Source organism: Notamacropus eugenii, chromosome 6, assembly GCF_028372415.1.
Source record: "Notamacropus eugenii isolate mMacEug1 chromosome 6, mMacEug1.pri_v2, whole genome shotgun sequence".
NCBI classification, from domain to species: Eukaryota; Metazoa; Chordata; class Mammalia; order Diprotodontia; family Macropodidae; genus Notamacropus; species Notamacropus eugenii.
The window spans coordinates 93721940-93738463 of record NC_092877.1 but is presented as its reverse complement, the minus strand read 5'-3'; the positions used below and the strand labels follow the sequence as shown (position 1 = coordinate 93738463).

The 16524-nt window shown below is 38.5% G+C and overlaps 1 protein-coding gene across 1 annotated transcript in view; it reads left to right on the top strand.

Annotated features, from left to right (window-relative positions):
* The window catches only part of SMIM14 (small integral membrane protein 14), a 99537-nt gene that overhangs the window by 941 nt on the left and 82072 nt on the right, over window positions 1-16524 (top strand). The gene's annotated exons all lie outside the window — the stretch shown is intronic.

Below are 16524 nucleotides of genomic sequence, written 5' to 3'. Positions count from 1 at the left end.
CCTATAACTTTTCTGTTTCATTAAGCAGCTTTTCTTTTTTTATAAACTAGTACCAAATAGCTTTGATGATTACTAGTTTGTACTACATAGTTGAGATCTGGTATTGCTGGGCCTCCTACCTTCCTACTTTTTTCATTATTTTCCTTGAGAATTTTATTTTTTGTTCCTCCAGATGAATTTTGGTATTTTCCTAGCTTTGACAGTTTGGTATGCTACTGAGTAAGTTAAGTACATTGACTTAGGTAGTATTGTCATTTTTATTATATTGACAAGGCCCAAACCTGAACATTTGCTATCTCTCCAATTATTTAGGTTTGTCTATATTTCTGTAAGAATGTTTTGTAGTTATATAGTTCATGTATATGCTGATAGATAGACCTCAAAAAATCATCCATTTATTTTTTAATTCAAGAAATATTTATTGAGCACCTGCTATGAGTAAGCCACTATGCTAGGCATGGGAAGGATATAATTATAACATTTATGTCAGCTCTTTCCAAGGTTAGTCCTTCATCTACTATACCATGCTACTTCTCAAGAATCTTTACAATTCAGAATATGACAGCTCTTCTGGTGAAATATTCCTTCCAAAAGTATTTTCTTGGCCTGTTGCTCCCTGCTGATGGAAGGGGTAAAGTAGGACAACATTTTTTTCACCTTGTGTTTTTTGGCTATTCTTTATGGCACTCCTAGTTCCATATCAGATGCACCTACTTTACCCATTTCTTAGGAAAGATGAGCATCCATATAGAGATTTCTCTGATTTTTTCATGTGCAAATTGCCTTTTGCAAATAAAGTCATGCTTCCTTAGGCTTATTCAATGTCTTAACTCTAACTCTTATGATGATTAAGAAGTCTTGATAGATATAGTTTTGGATAATTTAATAATTTTATTAATAAGGCCAGCAAGTTATTAATATAGAAGGATGGTTATTTGTCCATCTCATGCCACCCATCATCATGTCACCCTTACAGAAAATTATCTCTACTCAGATCTCCCCCAACTATACCAGACTACTCTCAGCCTTGGGCTATCTAGACAAAAGGATCTGTCTCCACACAAGCTTGAATAGAACACAATGGGCTTCCCTGTTTAGATTACATTCTTTATAAGAGGTTTGACCAAGATCTGGAGAGTTAATGCAGTCTCATTATCAGTAATGTCCTTCAAGAAACTGAACTTTTTATAAAATGAGGAATTTAGAAGAAGGGAAGAGCACTGAATCTCCCTGAGATGTTGGTTATTAATAATCATTTCTCATATTCTCTTAATTTCACATTATTTTTTCCTTTGTCCAATCTTGACCAGTAATTAGCCCTACCTATCAATCAAGCAAGAAAGTATTAAGTACCTACTATGTGCCAGGCACAGTACTAGATATTAATGATATGAATACAATAAATGAAACAATCTTTAATACAAAGATCTTATATTCCATTCATGAAGAGCATATATGTCTACATAGGATTAATATAAAGAACACAAATACAAATAAAAACAATGCAGTTAAAATATAAGATAGGAGGAGAAGATATTAACAGTTGGAGAGAATCAAGAAAGTCTTCCTGTAGAAGATAATGGTTAAACTGTATCTTAGAGGGATTCTACATGGTAAGAGTGAAAGCAGTTGCACTTCAAAAAAGGGGTGACTAAAGAAAAGGCACAAAGGAGATGGAAAGCCATGTGAGGAATAGAGAGAAGAAAAGTCTGTTTGGATCACAGAATGTGAGAGGGGGAATAATGTTCAATAAGTCTGGAAAGATAGGTCTGGACCAGATTGTAAATGCTAATTTAAATTTAAATGCTAATTTAAACTTAAATGCTAAATAAAGGGAACATCAGAATTTGGCTAAAGTCTCTCAAAGGGCCCAGCTCCTCATTTGATCCTCACAACAATCCTGGGGGGTAGTTGCTACCATCATTCCCATTTTACAGAGAAGGAAACTTAAGCAAACAGATTAAATGACTTGCCTAGGTCACACAGCTAGTAAATGTCTGAGGCAGAATTTTTTAACTCAGGTCTTTCTGACTCTACTCATGACACTTTAACCACTGTGTCACCTAGCTGCGTAACATAGAGCACTTTTATTAAAATCAGCTAAGCTTTGAAAAAAATATAGCACCCATTCCTATTAAAAACATTAGAGAGCATTGGAATCAATGGAATTTTCCTTAAAATGATAAGAAGCATCTATCTAAAATCATTAGCAAGCATTATTTGTAATGGTGATAAACTAGAAGCTTTCCCAATAAGATCAGGGGTAAAACAAGGATGCACATCATCACCACTGTTATTCAATATTGCACTAGAAATGTTAGCTTTAACAGTAAGAGAAGAAAAAGAAATTGAAGGAAGTAGAATAAGCATTGAAGAAACAAAGCTATCACTCTTTGCAGATGATATGATAGTATACTTAGAGAATCCTGGAGAATCAACCAAAAAACTGCTTGAAATAATAATTTTAGAAAAATTTCAGGATAAAATAAGCTCACATAAATCATCAGCATTTCTATATATTACTAATATATAGTCCAGCAGCAAGAGGTAGAAATAAAAATTCCATTTAAAAGAACCATAGATAATATAAAATATTTAGGAGTCTACTTTCCAAGACAAACCCAGGAACTATATGAACACAATTACAAAACACTTTTCACACAAATAAAGTCAGATCTAATATTGAAAAAATATCAGTTACTCATGGGTAGGATGAGCTAATATAATAAAAATGACAATTCTACCTAACTTAATTTACTCATTAAGTGCCATACCAATCAAACTACCAAAAATTATTTTATGGAACTAGAAAAATAATAACAAAATCAATCAGGAAGAACAAAAGATCAAGTGTATCAAGGGAGTTAACAAAAAGAATATGCAAAGGAAGGTGGCCCAGCAAACCAGATCTAAAACTATATTATAATGTGGCAATCATCAAAACTATTTAGTACTGGCTAAGAAATAGAGTAGTGGATCAGTGGGGCAGGTTAGGTACATAAGACACAGTAATCAATGATATCTTAGCCAGTACTAAATAGTGGCAAAGAATTAGTAAGGTGATATCTTTCAACTGAGGAATGGCTAAACAAGTTGTGGTATATGAATATAATGAAATACTGTTGTGCTATAAGAAATGATGTGCTGGGAATGGAAGCTCAATTCCATGTGGACAGTCTCGGGCGGGTAAAGGTGGGAACTTCTAAATATTAGAGTTCTCACGAGGCCCCCCAGGAAAACGGCTGGGAATCAAGGTGAACCGAGCTATCTCGTGAATTTCCGCCTCTTCCTGTGAGAAACATGATGGGAGGAGCATCCCCCTCGAGACTGTCCCAGATCTGGGCACGCCCATTGTTACCTAACAGGCTCGGTATTGACGTGTAAACTACGCGACGGGAGAGCTTAAGTAGGGTCAGGAAAGCCTGAAAGTTCTCTTGGGCGGAGGGGCCATGTGCAAGGACAGAAGGCTCCGCTTTTCCTCTTTCCTCTCTCCCCTCCCCCTCTCTCCCCACTTACACTTCTACTTCCAATCTCTTATTGTAAGATCTTTGCCTCCTTGGGAGATCTTTCTCTCTCCCTCCTAAGGAAGAATTCCCCCTGCACTTGTAACTGAGACCCTGAATAAAGCTCAACCCTTGTTCGACTCTGATAGGTCTCTTCTCTCATACGAGTATCCGATTTGGCCAGCTGAAGACCTCCGATAGAGGTAAGGTAAGACTCGGGTAGCCCACAGGCCTCTAGGCCTGGCAATGATGAGCAGGCAGATTTAAGAAAAATCTGGAAAGAGTTACATGAATTGATACTAAGTGAAATGAGCAAAACCAGGAGATTATTGTATACAGTAACAACAACATTGCATGATGATCAACATTGATAGACTTAGCTCTTCTCAGTAATATAATGATCTAAGACAATTCCAGAAGACTCATGAAGGAAAATGCTATCCACATCCAGAGAAAAAACTACGGAGTCTGAATGCAGATTGAAGCATTCTATTTCCTCTTTTTTTTCCTTTCTCATGGTTTTCCCTTTTGTTTTAATTCTTCTTTCACAACATGACTAATGTGGAAATATGTTTTTAACATGATTGCACAAGGATAGCCTGTATCAGATTGTTTGCTCTCTTGGGGAAGTGTGGAGGGAAGGAGGGAGGAAGAAAAAAAATTTGAAACTCAAAATCTTATAAAATGAATGTTGAAAACTATCTTTACGTGTAATTGGAGAAAAAATACTAAGTGGGAAAAAATTTAAAAATAAAATCAGCAAAGAAAAAATAGCTAATAACAGAGAGATTTCTATCTGATCCCTGAGCCCCTTTAACAAAGCAAAGTATAACCATCTTGATAAGCTCTATCTGTTTCTCTCCCCTCCAAGGAGTTCAAAGTTTCTCTCCCCTCCCAACTGCCACCATGCAAACTCACAATTTAGCATTTCATGAAATTCCAAAGCAGGAATAGATTTGAGAATCTCATTGAAAGGTCAACATCTTTCTTAATGTTTGCCTGATTCCCTTTGGGGTTTACGTGTTCACTTACTCTGACATCCATATATTAACCATTACTCAGACAATCTCTTTTCATTTGTGTCAGTATCTTCTCAGCATGGTCCTGCAGCTCCTAAAGTCAGTCATTGTGGTTTCTGCAGTTCTTAGCTTGGCAGTAGAACTTCTTGGCATTCACCCCAGCCATTTCCTCCAGCTAGCTCTGTCTTCTTCCTTGCTGACCTCACTCAGAAGCTCAGTCTTCTTCCTATTGTTCTTTATGCCTCCATTTCTTTCTGTCTGTGAAAGAGAAGTTGCTTGAGATCTTTCAGAGAATGACTTCTACATTCTTCCCTCAAAGAATGTTCAGTCTCTGCAAATTATACTAAGTATGTATGTATAGTCTATAAATTCTCATTATGCAACACTCATGAAATTATATGTGACATAGGATATAGGTCCCATGCATGGACATACTATAAAACACAATATAGCTGGATGCACTCAAAATTAGTTACACAGTATTTTTCTTGTGCTAGCCTTCCCTGAAGACAGGATGCATTCTGTAATGTAATATAAGATACCGGTACCAAGTGAATGATGTTCTTATTGAATTGTTATATTTACCAAATATTTATATATGTTGTTATACTTATTTCCCTGCTATAGCCTATGAAATGAGATAATATTTATAAAGTGCTTAGTGTAATATCTGGCAAATAGTAGTTACTTAATAATAAATATTTGCTCCTTTCTTTACCTTCCTTTTTTTACTGGGGAGCTACATGCACAGCATCTCTACCTAATATAGGTGTTTTTGTTTCAATTTGTTGTCACTTTTGAACATTTGCTCTTCTGTTATCTTTTGTGGAAGAAATGGAGTCTTTAGATCGACTGGCCTCAAGTTCAGTCCTAGGACCGTATGTCCAACATTGAATGGGGCTGTCTCTACCTAATGAATCAAGTTTTCTAGGTGACTTCCTCTTCTACATGTCAGCCTTTTCCTGGAGTCTTTCCTTGAAGAGAATTTGGAAACATGTGATTCTTCTCTAGAAATTGGAAGTCAGCAGAGCAAGGATTTCTTTTCTATCAGTCTCTAATTCCTCCCTTCCCAGAGGCATGGAGCACTGAGTAACCAATCACTACCAAAGAAGTCTTCTGTAGATTGAACCCCAGGGTATACTTGACTCCTCTACATCAAGAGAAGCAGGTAGGAAAGGGATATCATTTGCATATACCTAACCCTTTCCCACCATATAGGTTGAGGGCTCCTTCAATCTAAGACAACCTTGTCTTCTCCCCTCATGTACTACTATGTTTCTTTGTTTTTTTCCACACTTTTCTGAGCTGAGTCCATAGCTGGGTGGTAGGTCCCACTAATCTGATCTCTCTGTCAAGTTATGTACTGCTGGTAAATCTGTGTATCTCCCCAATCCTCAGAGACTTCAAACTACAGATCAGTAGTCAGCTGTGTCTCCCGCACAAACATCAAAGCATGGAGTAAGCTTCATTCCTGTTGGCATTCATTACAAGTTCAGGGACCATCAATTTCAGAAGGTGAGCATAAAAGATTGTTATTATGCCAAGCTCAGGGCATGGCTTGCTTGTTGGGCCTTAGCTCTGGAAAACAGGATGTCTCCTAATATCTTGACATTTCTCTGTTTACTATCTATCTATCTATCTATCTATCTATCTATCTATCTATCTATCTATCTACTATCTGTCTATCTATCTTGTTAAGTAGACCTGTACCAGGTAAGGTGGTTCATCATCACTAGGATATGGCTCAGATTATTCCAATTCCCTTCAATAATAATAATAATTTATATAGCACCTTAAGATTTGTAAAGACTATCTAATTTGACTTCCTTTTAAGTCAACAAAAATCTCATTTTCAGTAGGAAGTCATTCCTAACCTCTCTTAATTCTAATGTCTTCCCTCTTTTAATTATTTCTATTTTTCCTACAGGTAGCTTGTTTGTATATATTTGTTTGCTTGTTGTCTTGTCCATTAAACTGTGAACTCCTTAAGGGCAAGGATTTCCAGTGCTTAGCACAGTGCCTGGCACATAATAACTGTTGCTTAACAAATGTTTATTGAAGAACATCCTAATTCCTGGCCAGTAAATGTGGAAGTATCTGTGGAGATCATCTTGTCCATCCCCATTATTTACAACCAAGGAAGTTGAAAGGTTAAGGGACCTGGCTAAGGAACTAGGCTTGGCTCCCTAAAGGTCATGCCCTCATCTCTTGTCCACCATCACTGTGTATAGACTCTTAACATTGAACATGATGAGTCTGTGGGTCACTGAAGCAAAAAAAAAGGTTTTAAAGCTACAAAATTTTTCTCTTCTAATGACACCATCTCCAGTTTTTAATTCTTGGCTTCTGATTTTCGTTGTTCTGCTCCCTTCATGTTCCAGATTGCTTTTATATTCTTCATCTTCCTTGTTTCTTACAGTACTATTCCATTACATTTACATATCATGATTTGTTTAGTCATTCCCCAACATGGTTCTTTTTTAAATTCCAGAAAATTCTACTGTCTGTGGCATGTTGGTATCTAGTTTGTCCCATCTGTTTTAAAAGAAATTCTCCTGTGGAAACCAACAGGAAGCACAATTTAGGGAATGTAGGGGAGGGAAAAGAAGGAAAAATGGTTTTCCATTTTTAGACCTTGGTAAGGGTACATAAAGACCTTGCCCTGACTTCTTCCTCCAAAGGAATCCCAAAAGAACCATTAGCTGCCCTGGAATTTGAGCATCCATAAGAAACAAACCCTCCAAATTACCTGTAAAAAGACACACCAGGAAAGAGATGTCCAGGGACTATGCTTCTTTGTGCTTGGCATCCAATAACAATTAGCTTTTGCAAATGTCATTGCTTTAGTGTATGTTGCACTGTCATGAATCATACTTTAAGACCCCCTCCTACAACCCTGGACCTTGTCAGAGATCAACAGCTTATGAACGTGGAATGTGTCAGGTTGCTCCATTTTTCCTAGGTTACTCCTAGGTCTGGTTTACAGCATGTTTTGCAGATGTAGGGTTCCAGTCTAGCTTAGTTATTGACTCAAGTTGCTTTTTTAAAATATTCCTCAGTTTTATGAGATTCAATATCTATATCTACGATATAGGGACAATAACACCTTCACTTAACTATCCACTAACTTACAAATACATCTAGAGAAATAGGGAATGAAGATTTACAGTGTAGTGTTGAGGTCTTTTCCTTTTCAGATTCATGTGATCTTTTGAAATAAAAATGCTATTGCAAGCAACACTAGAAGGCACTATTCCTCCACTGAGGCATAGAACAGCCATAAAATGAATTGCTTAAATCTTAAATTGTTCCTTCCCTTCCTCCCTTCCTGTTAAAGACAGGAAAAAAAAAGTCCACTTTGCAAAAATTATTCACAAGAATCAAGCAATATGGAAGAGAAGAAGAAAGGGAAAAGGAAGTCTGGAGAGATAACAGGAATTGGAGAGGGGAATGTAAATTCAATGCTATGAAATAATGGACATAAAAAGGCTGCAGGGAGAAAAATGAGAAACATTGAAATGAAAAGGAAAAAGGAATATAGGCAAGTTTCTTTAATTAAACAGTAATATAAGAGAATTGCTATCTTTGCAAAATACTAATTTATGATTAACTAATGTAATATTTTTGGTCTTGGTAGTCAGAACTAGCACATATTATGGAATTCTACTAATTGTATGTAGGCTAATGAGAATCAGTGTGGTCTAGCTAACAGACAGATTATTAGACGTGACAGGATCACCTAATTTCTATACCTGTTGGTACTAATTCTTTAGAGAGTGGTCTAGAGTAAACTGCTGTTGTAGTCTATCATATTCCAATATTGCTCTACTTGGTATTATATGTCTTAACATTTTCCGCCCTGACCACCACTTCTTCAAAGCTAGGAATATTATATTTAATGCCTCCCCCAGGATTCTCCTGTACCCTTACAGAGTAAAGAGTTCACCTCTTACAGGGACTGGCAAGGTATCTAGGCTCTCTGCCAATGGCTTTAGCCTCCACCACTAGTTGGTCCCCCACTCCCCAATTCTATTTAACCACTAATAGTTGTATTAGCGTTTACAAAAAAAGATACTTCAAAAATATAATCATAAATACATAAACTTATTCTCCCAACAACACATAGGTCTTAATTCTCTCATCCAGGCCATCCTCAGTCTCTGGAGAGGGGAAGTGAATTAGATTCATATCTTCACTCCTTTCCTATAGAGGACAGTTCCAGGTTCCAAATTCCAAGTCCAAATTCCCCCATGGACTCCAGGCTTAGGCATACTGGCTTCTCAGAGCTTCCCTATCATGCTGGCTGGTGGCAGCATCTTGTCTGAAATCCTGGCTTCAAGATTGCCATAGATTAAATGACTGGGTCTGATGGGATTGTACGATTGTACTCTGCAACTGAAACTGAAAACAAACAGAATAGAATAGAGACCCCAGACTGATTTCTTGGCATCCCAGTTAAAAGGGGACAAGGTACTCTGCTCCTCCCTGCCTCCCTTCCCTGTCTCTTCTCCCCATTCTGGTTCATTTCATAGTATTGCAGTGGGCAAAATGTGTGTGACCTTCACCCTCTGGGACTAGTAGGAGAGACCAAAGAGAAAAAAGAGAGACTGTCCCAGTCTAGGAGTTTTTAAAGATACAGACTGTTCTGTGTATGATGACTTTGGAAGGAGGATACTCCCACTCTTGTGGTAGGGATCTGGGGAAAACAGGGTGCCTCCATGTTAGGCCATCAGTCTTCTTATACTTAGAAATGTAGCCCTTATATTTTTAAAAAAATTGTTTATAATTTTCAGTATTTTCTTTTGTTAAAGATTTTAGAGTCACCTGAACCTCAGAGATTATCAATATCTAATCCAACTCTTTCATTTTATAATGGAAGAAACTAAAACCCAAGGAAATTAAATGACCTCCTAAGGTCAGTGCAAACAGAACTTAGGTCTCTTGACTCAGCCCAGTACTCTTTCCACTACACTAAATTCTGTTTTACAATTGTGTATATTTGGTTTAGACTTTTCTGAGACCACTATATTACTATTCATCATTTCACCCAAAAGAACACTCAGAATGCTCAGTCTTGGCTCTGAGAAGCAAATGATAAAGCTCACCTTAGCACACTCCTTTTGGTATAGGTGTAGCTGTTAAGTGTAGAATGTGGCATATGTCATCCGATGTTGATTACTGTATCACTTAATTTGGCTTAACTATTTTTCTTTTTTATAATCAAGGGTTTATAGAGGAACATTAAAAAAAATAAAAGTTAAATGATACTTCCTTTGAACCTACTTTACATTTCCTATCTTTTCTGTCTTCACTGTTCTATTTGCCAGAGGCATTAGAAACACCTGTTGCAGTGATACATTGTTATGTATCAAATAAATAACACATGCTGTCTTATATCTGTAAGATAACACTTTGTAGTTTTTAAAGCACTTTTACTTATACTATTCTATTTCATCCTCACAATAAATCTGAAAGCTAGGCAATTATTACTTTTTAAAAGCATAATTTTTTTCAATTAGCAAATATGTATTTTCTCTCCCTTCTCTCCCCTTTTCCGGTAATTATGACTTCAATGAGGATGGTGGTGGCCAGTATTCTTTTGTCATAATGAGGAGAAACAAGCATGTTTAGCATGTCAGTATAAAAAAAATTTGAGGCAAAGAATACAGAGGACCCACTTCTCCCATGACACCATAAGAAGGACAACATGTTAAGTTATTATATGAATGGTCCAATTAACTCTTCTCATGAACAGCTTATAAAATTCTTATTTTTCAAAAAGAACCCTTATCTTACATCTTTTGTTTTAAGTAAGACTAACACTTGTAATAATTTAAAAGTCTGATGATTTTATCACATCGAGAAATGTTAGTTAATTTTTTAAAAAATAATTTTCAATATAGTCTTTTGCTTTTATATCACCTGAATTTTCCACTAAATCCCTTCCAGAGAATCATCCCTTATAATAAAGAATAAAAAAATAAAAGGAATTAAAAACAGTACAGCAAAACTAACACTTTTAAAAAAGTGTGATATTACAAGGAGTATTCCACTTTCATGGATCCCTACTTCTGGAAAAGAATGGGGAAAAGGGGGGCCCTTGGGTCTAGACTTGGTTGATGGTACTCACTGTTGATCTTAACCATTGATTACATTTTCTTATTACTGGAACTAGAGTTGGAACCATTATCTAGTCCATGGGTGGGGAACCTGTGGTCTAGAGGCCATATGTGGCCCTCTAGGTCCTTAAGTGAGGCCCTTTGACTGAATCCAAACTTCACAGAACAAATCCCCTTAATAAAAGGATTTGTCTGTAAAACTTGGCCTCAGTCAAAAGGCCACACTCAAGGACTTAGAAGGCTACAAGTGACCTCAAGGTTGCAGGTTGCCAACCCCAGTCTAGTCTAACACCCTCATTTTACATGAGACAACTGAGGTAAAGAGAGGTTAAGTAACTTCTTCAAAGTCACACAACTAGTAGGTAGGAAAATCGGGCATCCAACCCAGGTTCTATGACTCCAAATCCTCTGTTCTTTCCAACAATGCTGCTGATTTTGTTTTGTTTTGTTTTGTGTCCAGTGATTTCAATGATGAGAAAAATCTTCTACCATCTCAGATCATAGGATCATAGAATAGTACCTTCTCCCCAACTTACAGTCTTAGAGAATTGCCTAGATTACTGAATTGTTAACTAATTTTGTTCAGGATCATAGTCAGTATGTGTCAGAGGTAGGACGTGAACCCAAGTCTTTCTGACACTAAGGCCAACTCTCTCTGTCTACTACACCATACCACCTTTCTGTATTCTGATGTATTGGAATTTTATGTAAGGAGTTAAATATTAACTCATGGAACATTATGACTGTTCCATCTACTGGTGAGTAACATCTGTCTAGCCATCCTTAGCCTAATTAAAATTTGATGCTTTATGACTTTAGTTATTTGGGTGGAGAACTATTTATCTAGGCCAGGAATTATGTGGTAAGTTTCTGATGTCATATTTCTTCAGTCACTCAGTAGTAGCAAAACAGTTGTCTTTGAATATATATTACTAAGTAGTTTTATGATTTCATTTTTAAAAATAAATCCTCTGTCTAACCTATATGTAAATAATGTTGGATTGGCCTTAAAAGAAGGTCAAGTAGGTACAACACATAGGAAACTACATGCTGCAATTCCAAATTACAAGTATTCCTTCCACTTTGCAATTCCTTTCTTATGGACACTCCCTAAAACTGATGTTCTTTTCCATTAAACCACCTTATCTCTATACATAGGTTCGCTAGCCTTTAGGAGCTATTCCTTGAAATATGTGCAGTTATTCCCTACCTAGATTCAGTCAACAAGAGAGAAGCTCATGAGGGAATCTGTTTCTGCCCAGATGGTTACCTATCATGGAACATATTTGACATTTTATGATGAGAGACCCTTAGTGGTATTAACTTTAAAACCTTAAATTGTACTGGGGGACATATATAAGTATATACCAAACACATATGTAGCAAAGCTGACTGAACCTGTAGAGGTCATCCCAGGGAGCATGTGCGTGAGGCTTTCCTGGAACCTTTCAGGGACTTCTGAGACATGTTGACTCAGTGGCTCACTGCTTGGGCCCTATGGGAAGGATGAACTTCTGGACATGTAATGACCCAGCACAGAAAAGGACTTAGTATGTCCAAGTCTGAACCAGAACATGAGCCAATTTTCTAATATTCCTAGTGATTACTTTTACTGCCTTTCCATTGTTATCTATTTTCATACAAGTGGAGAGATTTAGCTTCCCACAAACTCCCTTCTTTTTTATTAAAATTCCTGTTTCCACACCTAAATACAATCAACAAATACATTCTCACATTCTTTCCCCTATGAATTCTTCCTGTATATATCTCCCTTTATATGAATATGGGAAAGGAGCAAAGTTGACCAACGCATTGACAAATTACAAATTACAATCCCCTTGTTATAAGTATAGATACAGAAATTCAAAATACAAAGGTCGATCAATGAATTATCCATTCAGAGTTTCCATCTCATACAATAGTCTGAGGAGGAAAATCGTCTGATGCAGTTTTCTGGTCTTCAGCTCCTTCAGGCTGTCTTCAGCACAGCATCTCTGCATCTTCTTCACTTTATCTTCTTGTAGAAATTCAGATGTCCACTCTCCTACAAAATTGACCTTAGTACCATTTTAGATGACCATTCGTAAGCTTTATATACTTATCACTCTTACAAAATCAAAACTGGAACTTTGGCCAATTGTCATGTTTAAGAAATTCACATTAGAACCCAGTTTTTACATTTTACATTCCCCCATCAAGAAGATGAGATTTCACTAAGGAGTCAGTAACAGGCTCCAGTACTTACATAAATACAATAAATAATCATTTTTAACACAGTACATATCACCTCATAAAACAATTCCAGCTTCTGGTCATGTAGTGCTTCTTTTAAAGCATTTGCAATATAGACCACAAACCATTTTTCTTTTCTTTTTTTTTTTTATTTAACTTTTAACATTCATTTTCACAAAATTTTGGGTTACAAATTTTCTCCCCTTTTATCCCCTCCCCCCCCAAACCCAAGCTTTCTAATTGCCCCTGTGACCAATCTGCTCTCTCTTCTATCATCCCTCTTTGCCCTTGTCTCCGTCTTCTCTTTTGTCCTGTAGGGCCAGATAGCTTTCTTTACCCCTTTACCTGTATTTCTTATTTCCTAGTGGTAAGAACATTACAGTTGATCCTAACACTTTGAGTTCCTACTTCTTTACCTCCCTCCCTCTCCACCCCTTCCCTTTGGAAGGCAAGCAATTCAATATAGGCCAAATCTGTGTAGTTTTGCAAATGACTTCCATACTAGTTGTGTTGTATAGGACTAACTATATTACCCTCCATCCTATCCTGTCCCCCATTACTTCTATTCTCTTTTGATCCTATCCCTCCCCATGAGTGTTGACCTTGAATTGCATTCTCCTCCCCATGCCCTCCCTTCTATCATCCCCCCCACCCTGCTTGTCCCCTTGTCCCCCACTTTCCTGTATTGTGAGATAGGTTTTCCTACCAAAATGAGTGTGCATTTTATTCTTTCCTTTAATGGAATGTGATGAGAATAGACTTCATGTTTTTCTCTCACCTCCCCTCTTTATCCCTCCACTAATGAGTCTTTTGCTTGCCTCTTTTATGAGAGATAATTTGCCCCATTCAATTTCTCCCTTTCTCCTCCCCATATATTTCTCTCTCACTGCTTGATTTCATTTTTTTTTTTTAAGATATGATCCCCTCCTCTTCAATTCACTCTGTGCACTCTGTCTCTATGTATGTGTGCGTGTGTGCATGTGTGTGTGTGTACTCCCACCCAGTACCCAGATACTGAAATGTTTCAAGAGTTACAAATATTGTCTTTCCATGTAGTAATGTAAACAGTTCAACTTTAGTAAGTCCCTTATGACTTCTCTTTGCTGTTCACCTTTTCATGGTTCTCTTCATTCTTGTGTTTGAAAGTCAAATTTTCTTTTCAGCTCTGGTCTTTTCATCAAGAATGCTTGAAAATCCTCTATTTCATTGAAAGACCATTTTTTCCCCTGAAGTATTATACTCAGTTTTGCTGGGTATGTGATTCTTGGTTTTAGTCCTAGTTCCTTTGACTTCTGGAATATCCTATTCCATGCCCTTCGATCCCTTAATGTAGAGGGTGCTAGATCTTGTGTTGTCCTGATTGTATTTCCACAATACTTGAATTGTTTCTTTCTAGCTGCTTGCAATATTTTCTCCTTGACCTGGGAACTCTGGAATTTGGCCACAATGTTCCTAGGAGTTTCTCTTTTTGGATCTCTTTCAGGCGGTGTTCTGTGGATTCCTTGAATATTTATTTTGCCCTCTGGTTCTAGAATCTCAGGGCAGTTTTCCTTGATAATTTCATGGAAGATGATGTCTAGGCTCTTCTTTTGATCATGGCTTTCAGGTAGCCCCAAAATTTTTACATTGTCTCTCCTGATTCTATTTTCCAGGTCAGTTGTTTTTCCAATGAGATATTTCACATTATCTTCCATTTTTCCATTCTTCTCTCTTTGTTCTGTGATACCATGCTTTCTCACAAAGTCCTTAGCCTCCATCTGTGCCATTCTAGTTTTGAAAGAACTATTTTCTTCAGTGAGCTTTTGAGTCTCCTTTTCCATTTGGCTAATTCTGCTTTTGAAAGCATTCTTCTCCTCACTGGCTTTTTGAACCTCTTTTGCCAATTGAGTTAAGCTAGTTTTCAAGGTGTTAATTTCTTCAACATTTTTTTGGTTCTCCTTTAGCAGGGAGCTGATCTGCTTTTCATGCTTTTCTTTCATATCTCTCATTTCTCTTCCCAGTTTTTCCTCCACCTCTCTAACTTGATTTTCAAAATTCTTTTTGAGCTCTTCCATGGCCTGAGCCCATTGGGTGGGCTGGGACACAGAAGCCTTGATTTCTGTGTCTTTGCCTGATGGTAAGCATTGTTCTTCCTCATCAGAAAGGAAGGGAGGAAATGTCTGTTCTCCGAGAAAGTAGCCTTCAATAGTCTTATTTCTTTTCCCTTTTCTGGGCATTTCCCCAACCAGTGACTTGACCTCTGAATATTCTCCTCACACCCACCTCGCCTCCTGGTCCTCCCAGCCAGTGTTTGGGGACTGAGATTCAAATGCTACTTCCAGCCTTAGGGCTTTTGGCGGGGGCAGGGCTGCTATTCAGTGCGAGAATTAAGTTCAGGTGGTCAGGTCGGGGCAGGGCCGCCTCTCAGGCTCAGTTCCCTCAGGGGGTTTATGCACAGACCTTCCACAATGGATCCAGGCTCCCGCCCGCTTGGGGAGCCCCAGTCTGCAGCTGCCTCTCAGCTTCTACCTCCTGGGGGGGCCCGAATCATGGGGGCACCCCACTCCCCTCTGGACCCACCAAAGAGACTCTCTCACCGACCCCCGTCACCTGTGGGTGGAGGGACTTGTGCGGCTGCTGGAGATCCCGTCCCTGAAGCCTGCTTGGGTCTGTTTCTCTTGGTGCCGTGGCCACAGCAGGTCTGGGCTAGGCTGGGCTCCGCGTCTGCAGTGCGACGGACCTTTTGCGAGAGGTTTGCAGGTCCCTCTGTGGGTGGAGGGACCCGTGTGGCCACTGGAGATCCCGTCCCTGAAGCCCACTCGGATCTTTTCCTCTCGGCGCCGCGGCCGCTGCAGGGCTGCCCTCAGCTCCCAGTCTCGGCGCCCAGTCCGCAGCGCGAAGGACCCCCGCGAGAGGTTTGCAGGTCCCTCTGGAACAGAAATCTCCCTCGCTCCAATATTCCATGGCCTCTGGGTGCAGAATTCGCCGTGAGTTACTCCCCTGTAGCCGTTCTGTGGGTTGTGGGTTCGGAGCTATGTGTATGTGCGTCTTTCTACTCCGCCATCTTGGCTCTGCCCCCCATTTTTCTTTTAACATTAACCAACTGAGACAAAATAATAACTATGTATGCTAACTTCACAAGCTCTTGACCTGATTGTCTTCACACTATTACTAAGAATTAAAGGATCCTAACTTATTGCTGTTAAGTCTGAAATCCCAAGCCTAATAGCTTAATTTTAGACTTAACCTCAGATATTCCCCTACCAACAATCTATTATTTAATAGATCTGGTATTAAGCTCATAAAACCTTTGATTACAGGAAATTGCCACTAAGGAAATTGCAGGGAAACAATTCTCTAACTTCCTGTCAATTCCAGGCAGGAGTAGATCGTCAGCTGGCATTCAGCCAGGCTTAAAATCGGCCAGGTGTCAGTGGGGAAATTGAGTCAGGAGAATCCTACCTCAGTCCAGACTGAGCAGCTGGTCTCCCAACCTTCCCATGAGATCACCTTTTTGCAGTTCATATCAGCATCTCGCAGGCTTACTAGCATCATGGATCATTGGCTCAGACAGTCTCTCTTGCTGTCCATACCTGGAGTTAGACTCAGAAGAACAGTCAGTTAATAGTCCCATAAGAATCTTAGACTAGCAAGCTCCAATAATCAGTTTCA